The sequence below is a fragment of the Saccoglossus kowalevskii genome, chromosome 8 (genome assembly GCF_978046115.1).
Source record: "Saccoglossus kowalevskii chromosome 8, keSacKowa6.1, whole genome shotgun sequence".
In the NCBI taxonomy this organism is placed as follows: domain Eukaryota; kingdom Metazoa; phylum Hemichordata; class Enteropneusta; family Harrimaniidae; genus Saccoglossus; species Saccoglossus kowalevskii.
The window spans coordinates 35,077,714-35,090,663 of record NC_140648.1 but is presented as its reverse complement, the minus strand read 5'-3'; the positions used below and the strand labels follow the sequence as shown (position 1 = coordinate 35,090,663).

The window sequence follows — 12,950 nt, the reverse complement described above, 5'->3', positions numbered from 1 at the left end:
TTTTTCGGATCAAGTTCGAAATGGCCGACTGGCGGCCATTTTGTTAAAGAATTCAGTTCTGGATCCGTATCCAAGACATGTCTGGATTGATCAAGTTCAAACTTCACACACACATGGTACATCATGTCACAAATAGATATGTGCATTTGTTTTATGATCTGCTTAACAATAGCGGAATGGTGGCCATTTTAAGGCCGAAAATGCATCAAAATCACGTATTTTCACAATTCCAGAACCGGATCTCAGTCATGCATGGATGGATTTTGTTCAGATTTAGCACAATGTGTTCTACATATGCAGGTGCATTTCGGTCATGATCTGCTTTGAATGTATATGTCACTCAAATATGAACGGAACGGGGACGTGTCATTGACAATGACTTGTTCAAAATTGACATTTATTTCGTTTTGTTTTGTTTTTCAAATACTGAACAGAAATTGCCGAATTATTTTCATCAAATTCAAGATTTAAACGGTCTATGTTACTAGCACATAAAAGTTCGATATATCTAACATTAAATGTATGTCAGGATGACCGAGCGGTCTAAGGCGCCAGTCTCAAGGATTAAACACCTTTTCCTAATCTCAGGGTTATATGTGCGAGTATTCTGGATTAACGGATTAAATACCTTGCCCAAATCTCAGTGTTATATGTGCGAGTATTCTGGTCCACGAATGTGGGCGTGGATTCGAATGCCACTTCTGACAATGTAGTTTTACTCTCGGTAACTCTGCAGACTCTCGCACGTTTTAGGTGAGTATGACATTTTAGTTTTCGTGTGACACAGCAGTGATTCAAAATTGACATTTATTTTCATTTAGATTTATGAAGACTGAACAGAAAGTGTGGAATAATTTTTCATCAAATTAAAGATTTGACCGGTCTGTGAAGCTAGCACATAATCGCTCGACATATCAAGGATTAAGTGAGATACAGCAGTAATTAAAAATTGAAATTTATTTAATTTAGTTTTTTAAATACTGACCAGAAATTACCGAATTATTTTCATCAAATTCAAGATTTAAACGGTCTATGTTACTGGCACATAAAAGTTCGATATATCTCACATTAAATGTATGTCAGGATGGCCGAGCGGTCTAAGGCGCCAGACTCAAGGATTAAACACCTTGCCGTAATCTCAGTGTTATATGTACGAGTATTCTGGTCCACGAATGTGGGCGTGGGTTCGAATCCCACTCCTGACAATGTAGTTTTACTCGCGGTAACTTTGCAGACTCTCGCACGTTTTAGGTTAGTATGACATTTTATTTTTCGTGTGACACAGCAGTGATTCAAAATTGACATTATTTTCATTTAGATTTATAAAGATTGAACAGAAAGTGTGGAATAATGTTTCATCAAATTAAAGGTTTGACCGGTCTGTGAAGCTACACATAATTGCTCGACATATTGAGCATTAATTTACTGTAAAGATGGACGAATAGACGCCTTGCCCTAATCTCAGGGTTAATTGTGGGATTATTCTGTCCACGAATGTGGGCGTCGGTGCGAATCCCTCTTCGGACAATGTTGTTTTACTCTCCGTAACTTTGCAGATTTGCGCACGTTTTGGCTTAGTGTGACATTTTATTTCTTGAGTGATACAGCAGTAATTCAAAATTGACATTTATTTCATTTCATTTTTTAAATATTGAACAGAAATTGCCGAATTATATTCATCCAATTCAAGATTTAAACGGTCTATGTTACTAGAACATAGAAGCTCGATATATCTAACATTAAATGTATGTCAGGATGGCGTAGCGGTCTAAGCCGTCGGATTCAAGGATTAAATACCTTGCTCTAATCTCAGGGTTATATGTACGAGTATTCTGGTCCACGAATGTGGGCCTTTGTTCGAATCCCACTGTGGACAATTTTGTTTTACTCTCGGTAACTTTGCAGACGCTCGCACGTTTTAGGTTTGTATGACATTTTATTTGTCGTGTGACACAGCAGTGATTGAAAATTGACATTTAGTTTCATTTAGATTTGTGAAGACTGAAAAGAAAGTGTGGAATAATTTTTCATCAAATTAAAGATTTGACCGGTCTGAGAAGCTAACACATACTCGCTCGACATATCGAGGATTAAGTTACTGTCAAGATGGACGAATAGACACCTTGCCCTAATCTCATGGTTAATTGTGGGATTATTCTGGTCCACCAATGTGGGCATTGTGCGAATCAGACATCGCACAATGTTGTTTTACTCTCGGTAACTTTGCATATTTACGCACGTTTTGGCTTGGTGTGACATTTTATTTTTCGTGTGATACAGCAGTAATTCAAAATTGACATTTATTTCATTTTGTTTTTTAAAAATTGAACAGAAATTGCCGAATTATTTTCATCAAATTCGAGATTTAAACGGTCTATGTTACTAGCACATAAAAGCTCGATATATCTAACATTAAATGTATGTCAGGATGGCCGAGCATCTAAGGCGTCAGACTCAAGGATTAAATACCTTGCACTAATCTCAGGGTTATATGTGCGAGTATTCTGGTCCACGAATGTGGGCGTGTGTTCGAATCCCACTCCTGACAATTTTGTTTTACTCTCAGTAACTTTGCAGATTCGCGCACGTTTTGGCTTGGTGTGACATTTTATTTTTCGTGTGATACAGCAGTAATTCAAAATTGACATTTATTTAATTTAGTTTTTTAAATACTGACCAGAAATTACCGAATTATTTTCATCAAATTCAAGATTTAAACGGTCTATGTTACTGGCACATAAAAGTTCGATATATCCACCATTAAATCTTTGTCAGGATGGCGTAGCGGTCTAAGCCGTCGGACTCAAGGATTAAATACCTTGCTTTAATCACAGGGTTATATGTGCGAGTATTCTGGTCCACGAATGTGGGCCTTGGTTCGAATCCCACTTTGGACAATTTTGTTTTACTCTCGGTAACTCTGCAGACTCTCGCACGTTTTAGGTGAGTATGACATTTTAATTTTCGTGTGACACAGCAGTGATTCAAAATTGACATTTATTTTCATTTAGATTTATGAAGACTGAACAGAAAGTGTGGAATAATTTTTCATCAAATTAAAGATTTGACCGGTCTGTGAAGCTAGCACATAATCGCTCGACATATCGAGAATTAAGTTACTGTCAAGGTGGACGAATAGACACCTTACCGAAATCTCAGGGTTAATTGTGCGAGCAGACTAAGGCGCCAGACTCAAGGATTAACCACCTTGCCCAAATCTCAGTGTTATACGTGCGAGTATTCTGGTCCACGAATGTGGGCGTGGGTTCGAATCCCACTTCGGACAATGTTGTTTTACTCGTGGTAACTTTGCAGAGTCTCACACGTTTTAGGTTAGTGTGACATTTTATTTTTCGTGTGACACAGCAGTGATTCAAAATTGACATTTATGTTCATTTAGATTTATAAAGACTGAACAGAAAGATTGGAATAATTTTTCCATCAAATTAAAGATTTGACTGGTCTGTGAAGCTAGCACATAATCGCTCGACATATCGAGAATTAAGTTACTGTCAAGATGGACGAATAGACACCTTGCCCTAATCTCATGGTTAATTGTGGGATTATTCTGGTCCACCAATGTTGGCGTTGTTCGAATCCCACATCGGACAATGTTGTTTTACTCTCGGTAACTTTGCAGATTTACGCACGTTTTGGCTTGGTGAGACACTTTATTTTTCGAGTGATACAGCAGTAATTCAAAATTGACATTTATTTCATTTAGTTTTTTAAATACTGAACAGAAATTGCCGAATTATTTTCATCAAATTCAAGATTTAAGCGGTCTATGTTACTACCGCATAAAAGTTCGATATATCTAACATTAAATGTATGTCAGGATGGCCGAGCGGTCTAAGGCGCCAGACTCAAGGATTAAACACCTTGCCCTAATCTCAGGGTTATATGTGCGAGTATTCTGGTCCACGAATGTGGGCGTGGGTTCGAATCCCACTTCTGACAATGTAGTTTTACTGGCGGTAACTTTGCAGACTTTCGCACGTTTTAGGTTAGTGTGACATTTTATTTTTCGTGTGACACATGAGTGAATCAAAATTGACATTTATTTTCATTTAGATTTATGAAGACTGAACAGAAAGTGTGAAATAAATTGTCATCAAATTAAAGATTTGACCGGTCTGTGAAGCTAGCACATAATCGCTCGACATATCGAGAATTAAGTTACTATCAAGATTTACGAATAGACACCTTGCCCTAATCTCATGGTTAATTGTGGGATTATTCTGGTCCACCAATGTTGGCATTGTTCGAATCCCACTTCGGACAATGTTGCTTTACTCTCGGTAACATTGCAGATTTACGCACGTTTTGGCTTGGTGTGACATTTTATTTTTCGAGTGATACAGCAGTAATTCAAAATTGACATTTATTTTATTTAGTCTTTTAAATACTGATCAGAAATTGCCGAATTATTTTCATCAAATTCAAAATTTAAATGGTCTATGTTACTAGCTCATAAAAGGTCGATATATCTAACATTAAATGTATGTCAGGATGGCCGAGCGGTCTAAGGCGCCAGACTCAAGGATTAAACACCTTGCCCTAATCTCAGGGTTATATGTGCGAGTATTCTGGTCCACGAATGTGGGCGTGGGTTCGAATCCCACTTCTGACATTGTAGTTTTACTCGCGGTAACTTTGCAGACTTTCGCACGTTTTAGGTTAGTGTGACATTTTATTTTTCGTGTGACACAGCAGTGAATCAAAATTGACATTTATTTTCATTTAGATTTATGAAGACTGAACAGAAAGTGTGAAATAAATTGTCATCAAATTAAAGATTTGACCGGTCTGTGAAGCTAGCACATAATCGCTCGACATATCAAGAATTAAGTTACTATCATGATTTACGAATAGACACCTTGCCCTAATCTCATGGTTAATTGTGGGATTATTCTGGTCCACCAATGTTGGCATTGTTCGGATCCCACTTCGGACAATGTTGCTTTACTCTCGGTAACATTGCAGATTTACGCACATTTTGGCTTGGTGTGACATTTTATTTTTCGAGTGATACAGCAGTAATTCAAAATTGACATTTATTTTATTTAGTCTTTTAAATACTGAACAGAAATTGCCGAATTATTTTCATCAAATTCAAGATTTAAACGGTCTATGTTACTAGCACATAAACGTTCGATATATCTAACATTAAATGTATGTCAGGATGGCCGAGCGGTCTAAGGCGCCAGACTCAAGGATTAAACACCTTGCCCTAATGTCAGGGTTATATGTGCGAGTATTCTGGTCCACGAATGTGGGCGTGGGTTCGAATCCCACTTCTGACATTGTAGTTTTACTCGCGGTAACTTTGCAGACTTTCGCACGTTTTAGGTTAGTGTGACATTTTATTTTTCGTGTGACACAGCAGTGAATCAAAATTGACATTTATTTTCATTTAGATTTATGAAGACTGAACAGAAACTGTGAAATAAATTGTCATCAAATTAAAGATTTGACCGGTCTGTGAAGCTAGCACATAATCGCTCGACATATCAAGAATTAAGTTACTATCAAGATTTACGAATAGACACCTTGCCCTAATCTCATGGTTAATTGTGGGATTATTCTGGTCCACCAATGTTGGCATTGTTCGGATCCCACTTCGGACAATGTTGCTTTACTCTCGGTAACATTGCAGATTTACGCACGTTTTGGCTTGGTGTGACATTTTATTTTTCGAGTGATACAGCAGTAATTCAAAATTGACATTTATTTTATTTAGTCTTTTAAATACTGAATAGAAATTGCCGAATTATTTTCATCAAATTCAAGATTTAAACGGTCTATGTTACTAGCACATAAAAGTTCGATATATCTAACATTAAATGTATGTCAGGATGGCCGAGCGGTCTAATGCGCCAGACTCAAGGATTAAACACCTTGCCCTAATGTCAGGGTTATATGTGCGAGTGTTCTGGTCCACGAATGTGGGCGTGGGTTCGAATCCCACTTCTGACATTGTAGTTTTACTCGCGGTAACTTTGCAGACTTTCGCACGTTTTAGGTTAGTGTGACATTTTATTTTTCGTGTGACACAGCAGTGAATCAAAATTGACATTTATTTTCATTTAGATTTATGAAGACTGAACAGAAACTGTGAAATAAATTGTCATCAAATTAAAGATTTGACCGGTCTGTGAAGCTAGCACATAATCGCTCGACATATCGAGAATTAAGTTACTATCAAGATTTACGAATAGACACCTTGCCCTAATCTCATGGTTAATTGTGGGATTATTCTGGTCCACCAATGTTGGCATTGTTCGAATCCCACTTCGGACAATGTTGCTTTACTCTCGGTAACATTGCAGATTTACGCACGTTTTGGCTTGGTGTGACATTTTATTTTTCGAGTGATACAGCAGTAATTCAAAATTGACATTTATTTTATTTAGTCTTTTAAATACTGATCAGAAATTGCCGAATTATTTTCATCAAATTCAAAATTTAAATGGTCTATGTTACTAGCTCATAAAAGGTCGATATATCTAACATTAAATGTATGTCAGGATGGCCGAGCGGTCTAAGGCGCCAGACTCAAGGATTAAACACCTTGCCCTAATCTCAGGGTTATATGTGCGAGTATTCTGGTCCACGAATGTGGGCGTGGGTTCGAATCCCACTTCTGACATTGTAGTTTTACTCGCGGTAACTTTGCAGACTTTCGCACGTTTTAGGTTAGTGTGACATTTTATTTTTCGTGTGACACAGCAGTGAATCAAAATTGACATTTATTTTCATTTAGATTTATGAAGACTGAACAGAAAGTGTGAAATAAATTGTCATCAAATTAAAGATTTGACCGGTCTGTGAAGCTAGCACATAATCGCTCGACATATCAAGAATTAAGTTACTATCATGATTTACGAATAGACACCTTGCCCTAATCTCATGGTTAATTGTGGGATTATTCTGGTCCACCAATGTTGGCATTGTTCGGATCCCACTTCGGACAATGTTGCTTTACTCTCGGTAACATTGCAGATTTACGCACATTTTGGCTTGGTGTGACATTTTATTTTTCGAGTGATACAGCAGTAATTCAAAATTGACATTTATTTTATTTAGTCTTTTAAATACTGAACAGAAATTGCCGAATTATTTTCATCAAATTCAAGATTTAAACGGTCTATGTTACTAGCACATAAACGTTCGATATATCTAACATTAAATGTATGTCAGGATGGCCGAGCGGTCTAAGGCGCCAGACTCAAGGATTAAACACCTTGCCCTAATGTCAGGGTTATATGTGCGAGTATTCTGGTCCACGAATGTGGGCGTGGGTTCGAATCCCACTTCTGACATTGTAGTTTTACTCGCGGTAACTTTGCAGACTTTCGCACGTTTTAGGTTAGTGTGACATTTTATTTTTCGTGTGACTCAGCAGTGAATCAAAATTGACATTTATTTTCATTTAGATTTATGAAGACTGAACAGAAACTGTGAAATAAATTGTCATCAAATTAAAGATTTGACCGGTCTGTGAAGCTAGCACATAATCGCTCGACATATCAAGAATTAAGTTACTATCAAGATTTACGAATAGACACCTTGCCCTAATCTCATGGTTAATTGTGGGATTATTCTGGTCCACCAATGTTGGCATTGTTCGGATCCCACTTCGGACAATGTTGCTTTACTCTCGGTAACATTGCAGATTTACGCACGTTTTGGCTTGGTGTGACATTTTATTTTTCGAGTGATACAGCAGTAATTCAAAATTGACATTTATTTTATTTAGTCTTTTAAATACTGAACAGAAATTGCCGAATTATTTTCATCAAATTCAAAATTTAAATGGTCTATGTTACTAGCTCATAAAAGTTCGATATATCTAACATTAAATGTATGTCAGGATGGCCGAGCGGTCTAAGGCGCCAGACTCAAGGATTAAACACCTTGCCCTAATCTCAGGGTTATATGTGCGAGTATTCTGGTCCACGAATGTGGGTGTGGGTTCGAATCCCACTTCTGACATTGTAGTTTTACTCGCGGTAACTTTGCAGACTCTCGCACGTTTTAGGTTAGTGTGACATTTCATTTTTCGGGTGACACAGCAGTGAATCAAAATTGACATTTATTTTCATTTAGATTTATGAAGACTGAACAGAAAGTGTGAATTAAATTGTCATCAAATTAAAGATTTGACCGGTCTGTGAAGCTAGCACATAATCGCTCGACATATCGAGAATTAAGTTACTGTCAAGATGAACGAATAGACACCTTGCCCTAATCTCATGGTTAATTGTGGGATTATTCTGGTCCACCAATATGGGCATTGTTCGAATCCCACTTCGGACAATGTTGTTATTCTCTCGGTAACTTTGCAGACTTACGAAAGTTTTGGCTTGGTGTGACATTTTATTTTTCGGTTGATACAGCAGTAATTCAAAATTGACGTTTATTTCATTTAGTTTTTTAAATACGGAATAGAAATTGCCGAATTAGTTTCATCAAATTCAAGATTTAAACGGTCTATGTTACTAGCACATAAAAGTTCGATATATCTAACATTAAATGTATGTCAGGATGGCCGAGCGGTCTAATGCGCCAGACTCAAGGATTAAACACCTTGCCCTAATCTCAGGGTTATATGTGCGAGTATTCTGGTCCACGATTGTGGACGTGGGTTCGAATCCCACTTCTGACATTGTAGTTTTACTCGCGGTAACTTTGCAGACTTTCGCACGTTTTAGGTTAGTGTGACATTTTATTTTTCGTGTGACACAGCAGTGAATCAAAATTGACATTTATTTTCATTTAGATTTATGAAGACTGAACAGAAAGTGTGAAATAAATTGTCATCAAATTAAAGATTTGACCGGTCTGTGAAGCTAGCACATAATCGCTCGACATATCGAGAATTAAGTTACTATCAAGATTTACGAATAGACACCTTGCCCTAATCTCATGGTTAATTGTGGGATTATTCTGGTCCACCAATGTTGGCATTGTTCGGATCCCACTTCGGACAATGTTGCTTTACTCTCGGTAACATTGCAGATTTACGCACGTTTTGGCTTGGTGTGACATTTTATTTTTCGAGTGATACAGCAGTAATTCAAAATTGACATTTATTTTCATTTAGATTTATGAAGACTGAACAGAAAGTGTGAAATAAATTGTCATCAAATTAAAGATTTGACCGGTCTGTGAAGCTAGCACATAATCGCTCGACATATCGAGAATTAAGTTACTGTCAAGATGAACGAATAGACACCTTGCCCTAATCTCATGGTTAATTGAGGGATTATTCTGGTCCACCAATATGGGCATTGTTCGAATCCCACTTCGGACAATGTTGTTATACTCTCGGTAACTTTGCAGATTTACGAAAGTTTTGGCTTGGTGTGACATTTTATTTTTCGGTTGATACAGCAGTAATTCAAAATTGACGTTTATTTCATTTAGTTTTTTAAATACGGAATAGAAATTGCCGAATTATTTTCATCAAATTCAAGATTTAAACGGTCTATGTTACTAGCACATAAAAGTTCGATATATCTAACATTAAATGTATGTCAGGATGGCCGAGCGGTCTAATGCGCCAGACTCAAGGATTAAACACCTTGCCCTAATCTCAGGGTTATATGTGCGAGTATTCTGGTCCACGATTGTGGACGTGGGTTCGAATCCCACTTCTGACATTGTAGTTTTACTCGCGGTAACTTTGCAGACTTTCGCACGTTTTAGGTTAGTGTGACATTTTATTTTTCGTGTGACACAGCAGTGAATCAAAATTGACATTTATTTTCATTTAGATTTATGAAGACTGAACAGAAAGTGTGAAATAAATTGTCATCAAATTAAAGATTTAACCGGTCTGTGAAGCTAGCACATAATCGCTCGACATATCGAGAATTAAGTTACAATCAAGATTTACGAATAGACACCTTGCCCTAATCTCATGGTTAATTGTGGGATTATTCTGGTCCACCAATGTTGGCATTGTTCGGATCCCACTTCGGACAATGTTGCTTTACTCTCGGTAACATTGCAGATTTACGCACGTTTTGGCTTGGTGTGACATTTTATTTTTCGAGTGATACAGCAGTAATTCAAAATTGACATTTATTTTATTTAGTCTTTTAAATACTGAACAGAAATTGCCGAATTATTTTCATCAAATTCAAAATTTAAATGGTCTATGTTACTAGCTCATAAAAGTTCGATATATCTAACATTAAATGTATGTCAGGATGGCCGAGCTGTCTAAGGCGCCAGACTCAAGGATTAAACACCTTGCCCTAATCTCAGGGTTATATGTGCGAGTATTCTGGTCCACGAATGTGGGCGTGTGTTCGAATCCCATTCCTGACAATTTTGTTTTACTCTCAGTAACTTTGCAGATTCGCGCACGTTTTGGCTTGGTGTGACATTTTATTTTTCGTGTGATACAGCAGTAATTCAAAATTGACATTTATTTAATTTAGTTTTTTAAATACTGACCAGAAATTACCGAATTATTTTCATCAAATTCAAGATTTAAACGGTCTATGTTACTGGCACATAAAAGTTCGATATATCCACCATTAAATGTATGTCAGGATGGCGTAGCGGTCTAAGCCGTCGGACTCAAGGATTAAATACCTTGCTCTAATCACAGGGTTATATGTGCGAGTATTCTGGTCCACGAATGTGGGCCTTGGTTCGAATCCCACTTATACAATTTTGTTTTACTCTCGGTAACTCTGCAGATTCTCGCACGTTTTAGGTGAGTATGACATTTTAATTTTCGTGTGACACAGCAGTGATTCAAAATTGACATTTATTTTCATTTAGATTTATGAAGACTGAACAGAAAGTGTGGAATAATTTTTCATCAAATTAAAGATTTGACCGGTCTGTGAAGCTAGCACATAATCGCTCGACATATCGAGAATTAAGTTACTGTCAAGGTGGACGAATAGACACCTTACCGAAATCTCAGGGTTAATTGTGCGAGCAGACTAAGGCGCCAGACTCAAGAATTAACCACCTTGCCCATATCTCAGTGTTATACGTGCGAGTATTCTGGTCCACGAATGTGGGCGTGGGTTCGAATCCCACTTCGGACAATGTTGTTTTACTCGTGGTAACTTTGCAGAGTCTCACACGTTTTAGGTTAGTGTGACATTTTATTTTTCGTGTGACACAGCAGTGATTCCAAATTGACATTTATGTTCATTTAGATTTATAAAGACTGAACAGAAAGATTGGAATAGTTTTTCCATCAAATTAAAGATTTGACTGGTCTGTGAAGCTAGCACATAATCGCTCGACATATCGAGAATTAAGTTACTGTCAAGATGGACGAATAGACACCTTGCCCTAATCTCATGGTTAATTGTGGGATTATTCTGGTCCACCAATGTGGACATTGTTCGAATCCCACATCGGACAATGTTGTTTTACTCTCGGTAACTTTGCAGATTTACGCACGTTTTGGCTTGGTGTGACACTTTATTTTTCGAGTGATACAGCAGTAATTCAAAATTGACATTTATTTCATTTAGTTTTTTAAATACTGAACAGAAATTGCCGAATTATTTTCATCAAATTCAAGATTTAAGCGGTCTATGTTACTACCGCATAAAAGTTCGATATATCTAACATTAAATGTATGTCAGGATGGCCGAGCGGTCTAAGGCGCCAGACTCAAGGATTAAACACCTTGCCCTAATCTCAGGGTCATATGTGCGAGTATTCTGGTCCACGAATGTTGGCGTGGGTTCGTATCCCACTTCTGACAATGTAGTTTTACTCGCGGTAACTTTGCAGACTCTCGCACGTTTTAGGTTAGTGTGACATTTTATTTTTCGTGTGACATAGCAGTGAATCAAAATTGACATTTATTTTCATTTAGATTTATGAAGACTGAACAGAAAGTGTGAAATAAATTGTCATCAAATTAAAGATTTGACCGGTCTGTGAAGCTAGCACATAATCGCTCGACATATCGAGAATTAAGTTACTATCAAGATTTACGAATAGACACCTTGCCCTAATCTCATGGTTAATTGTGGGATTATTCTGGTCCACCAATGTTGGCATTGTTCGAATCCCACTTCGGACAATGTTGCTTTACTCTCGGTAACATTGCAGATTTACGCACGTTTTGGCTTGGTGTGACACTTTATTTTTCGAGTGATACAGCAGTAATTCAAAATTGACATTTATTTCATTTAGTTTTTTAAATACTGAACAGAAATTGCCGAATTATTTTCATCAAATTCAAGATTTAAGCGGTCTATGTTACTAGCACATAAAAGTTCGATATATCTAACATTAAATTTATGTCAGGATGGCCGAGCGGTCTAAGGCGCCAGACTCAAGGATTAAACACCTTGCCCTAATCTCAGGGTTATATGTTCGAGTATTCTGGTCCACGAATGTGGGCGTGGGTGCGAATCCCACTTCTGACAATGTAGTTTTACTGGCGGTAACTTTGCAGACTTTCGCACGTTTTAGGTTAGTGTGACATTTTATTTTTCGTGTGACACATGAGTGAATCAAAATTGACATTTATTTTCATTTAGATTTATGAAGACTGAACAGAAAGTGTGAAATAAATTGTCATCAAATTAAAGATTTGACCGGTCTGTGAAGCTAGCACATAATCGCTCGACATATCGAGAATTAAGTTACTATCAAGATTTACGAATAGACACCTTGCCCTAATCTCATGGTTAATTGTGGGATTATTCTGGTCCACCAATGTTGGCATTGTTCGAATCCCACTTCGGACAATGTTGCTTTACTCTCGGTAACATTGCAGATTTACGCACGTTTTGGCTTGGTGTGACATTTTATTTTTCGAGTGATACAGCAGTAATTCAAAATTGACATTTATTTTATTTAGTCTTTTAAATACTGAACAGAAATTGCCGAATTATTTTCATCAAATTCAAAATTTAAATGGTCTATGTTACTAGCTCATAAAAGTTCGA

The 12,950-nt window shown here is 37.2% G+C and overlaps 6 non-coding genes across 6 annotated transcripts; all 6 read left to right on the top strand.

The window, feature by feature from the left end:
* The first annotated feature begins 1,078 nt into the window (after nucleotides 1-1,078).
* Nucleotides 1,079-1,205, top strand: TRNAL-CAA (transfer RNA leucine (anticodon CAA)). The gene is made up of 2 exons: nucleotides 1,079-1,116; nucleotides 1,160-1,205. It is a non-coding gene; the product is annotated as a tRNA-Leu (tRNA).
* A 2,628-nt stretch (nucleotides 1,206-3,833) lies between these two features.
* Nucleotides 3,834-3,960, top strand: TRNAL-CAA (transfer RNA leucine (anticodon CAA)). The gene is made up of 2 exons: nucleotides 3,834-3,871; nucleotides 3,915-3,960. It is a non-coding gene; the product is annotated as a tRNA-Leu (tRNA).
* Nucleotides 3,961-4,506: 546 nt separating this feature from the next.
* TRNAL-CAA (transfer RNA leucine (anticodon CAA)) lies at nucleotides 4,507-4,633 on the top strand. Its single transcript has 2 exons — nucleotides 4,507-4,544; nucleotides 4,588-4,633. It is a non-coding gene; the product is annotated as a tRNA-Leu (tRNA).
* A 546-nt stretch (nucleotides 4,634-5,179) lies between these two features.
* On the top strand, nucleotides 5,180-5,306 carry TRNAL-CAA (transfer RNA leucine (anticodon CAA)). The gene is made up of 2 exons: nucleotides 5,180-5,217; nucleotides 5,261-5,306. It is a non-coding gene; the product is annotated as a tRNA-Leu (tRNA).
* A 1,219-nt stretch (nucleotides 5,307-6,525) lies between these two features.
* Nucleotides 6,526-6,652, top strand: TRNAL-CAA (transfer RNA leucine (anticodon CAA)). Its single transcript has 2 exons — nucleotides 6,526-6,563; nucleotides 6,607-6,652. It is a non-coding gene; the product is annotated as a tRNA-Leu (tRNA).
* Nucleotides 6,653-7,198: 546 nt separating this feature from the next.
* TRNAL-CAA (transfer RNA leucine (anticodon CAA)) lies at nucleotides 7,199-7,325 on the top strand. Its single transcript has 2 exons — nucleotides 7,199-7,236; nucleotides 7,280-7,325. It is a non-coding gene; the product is annotated as a tRNA-Leu (tRNA).
* The last annotated feature ends 5,625 nt before the right edge of the window (nucleotides 7,326-12,950 follow it).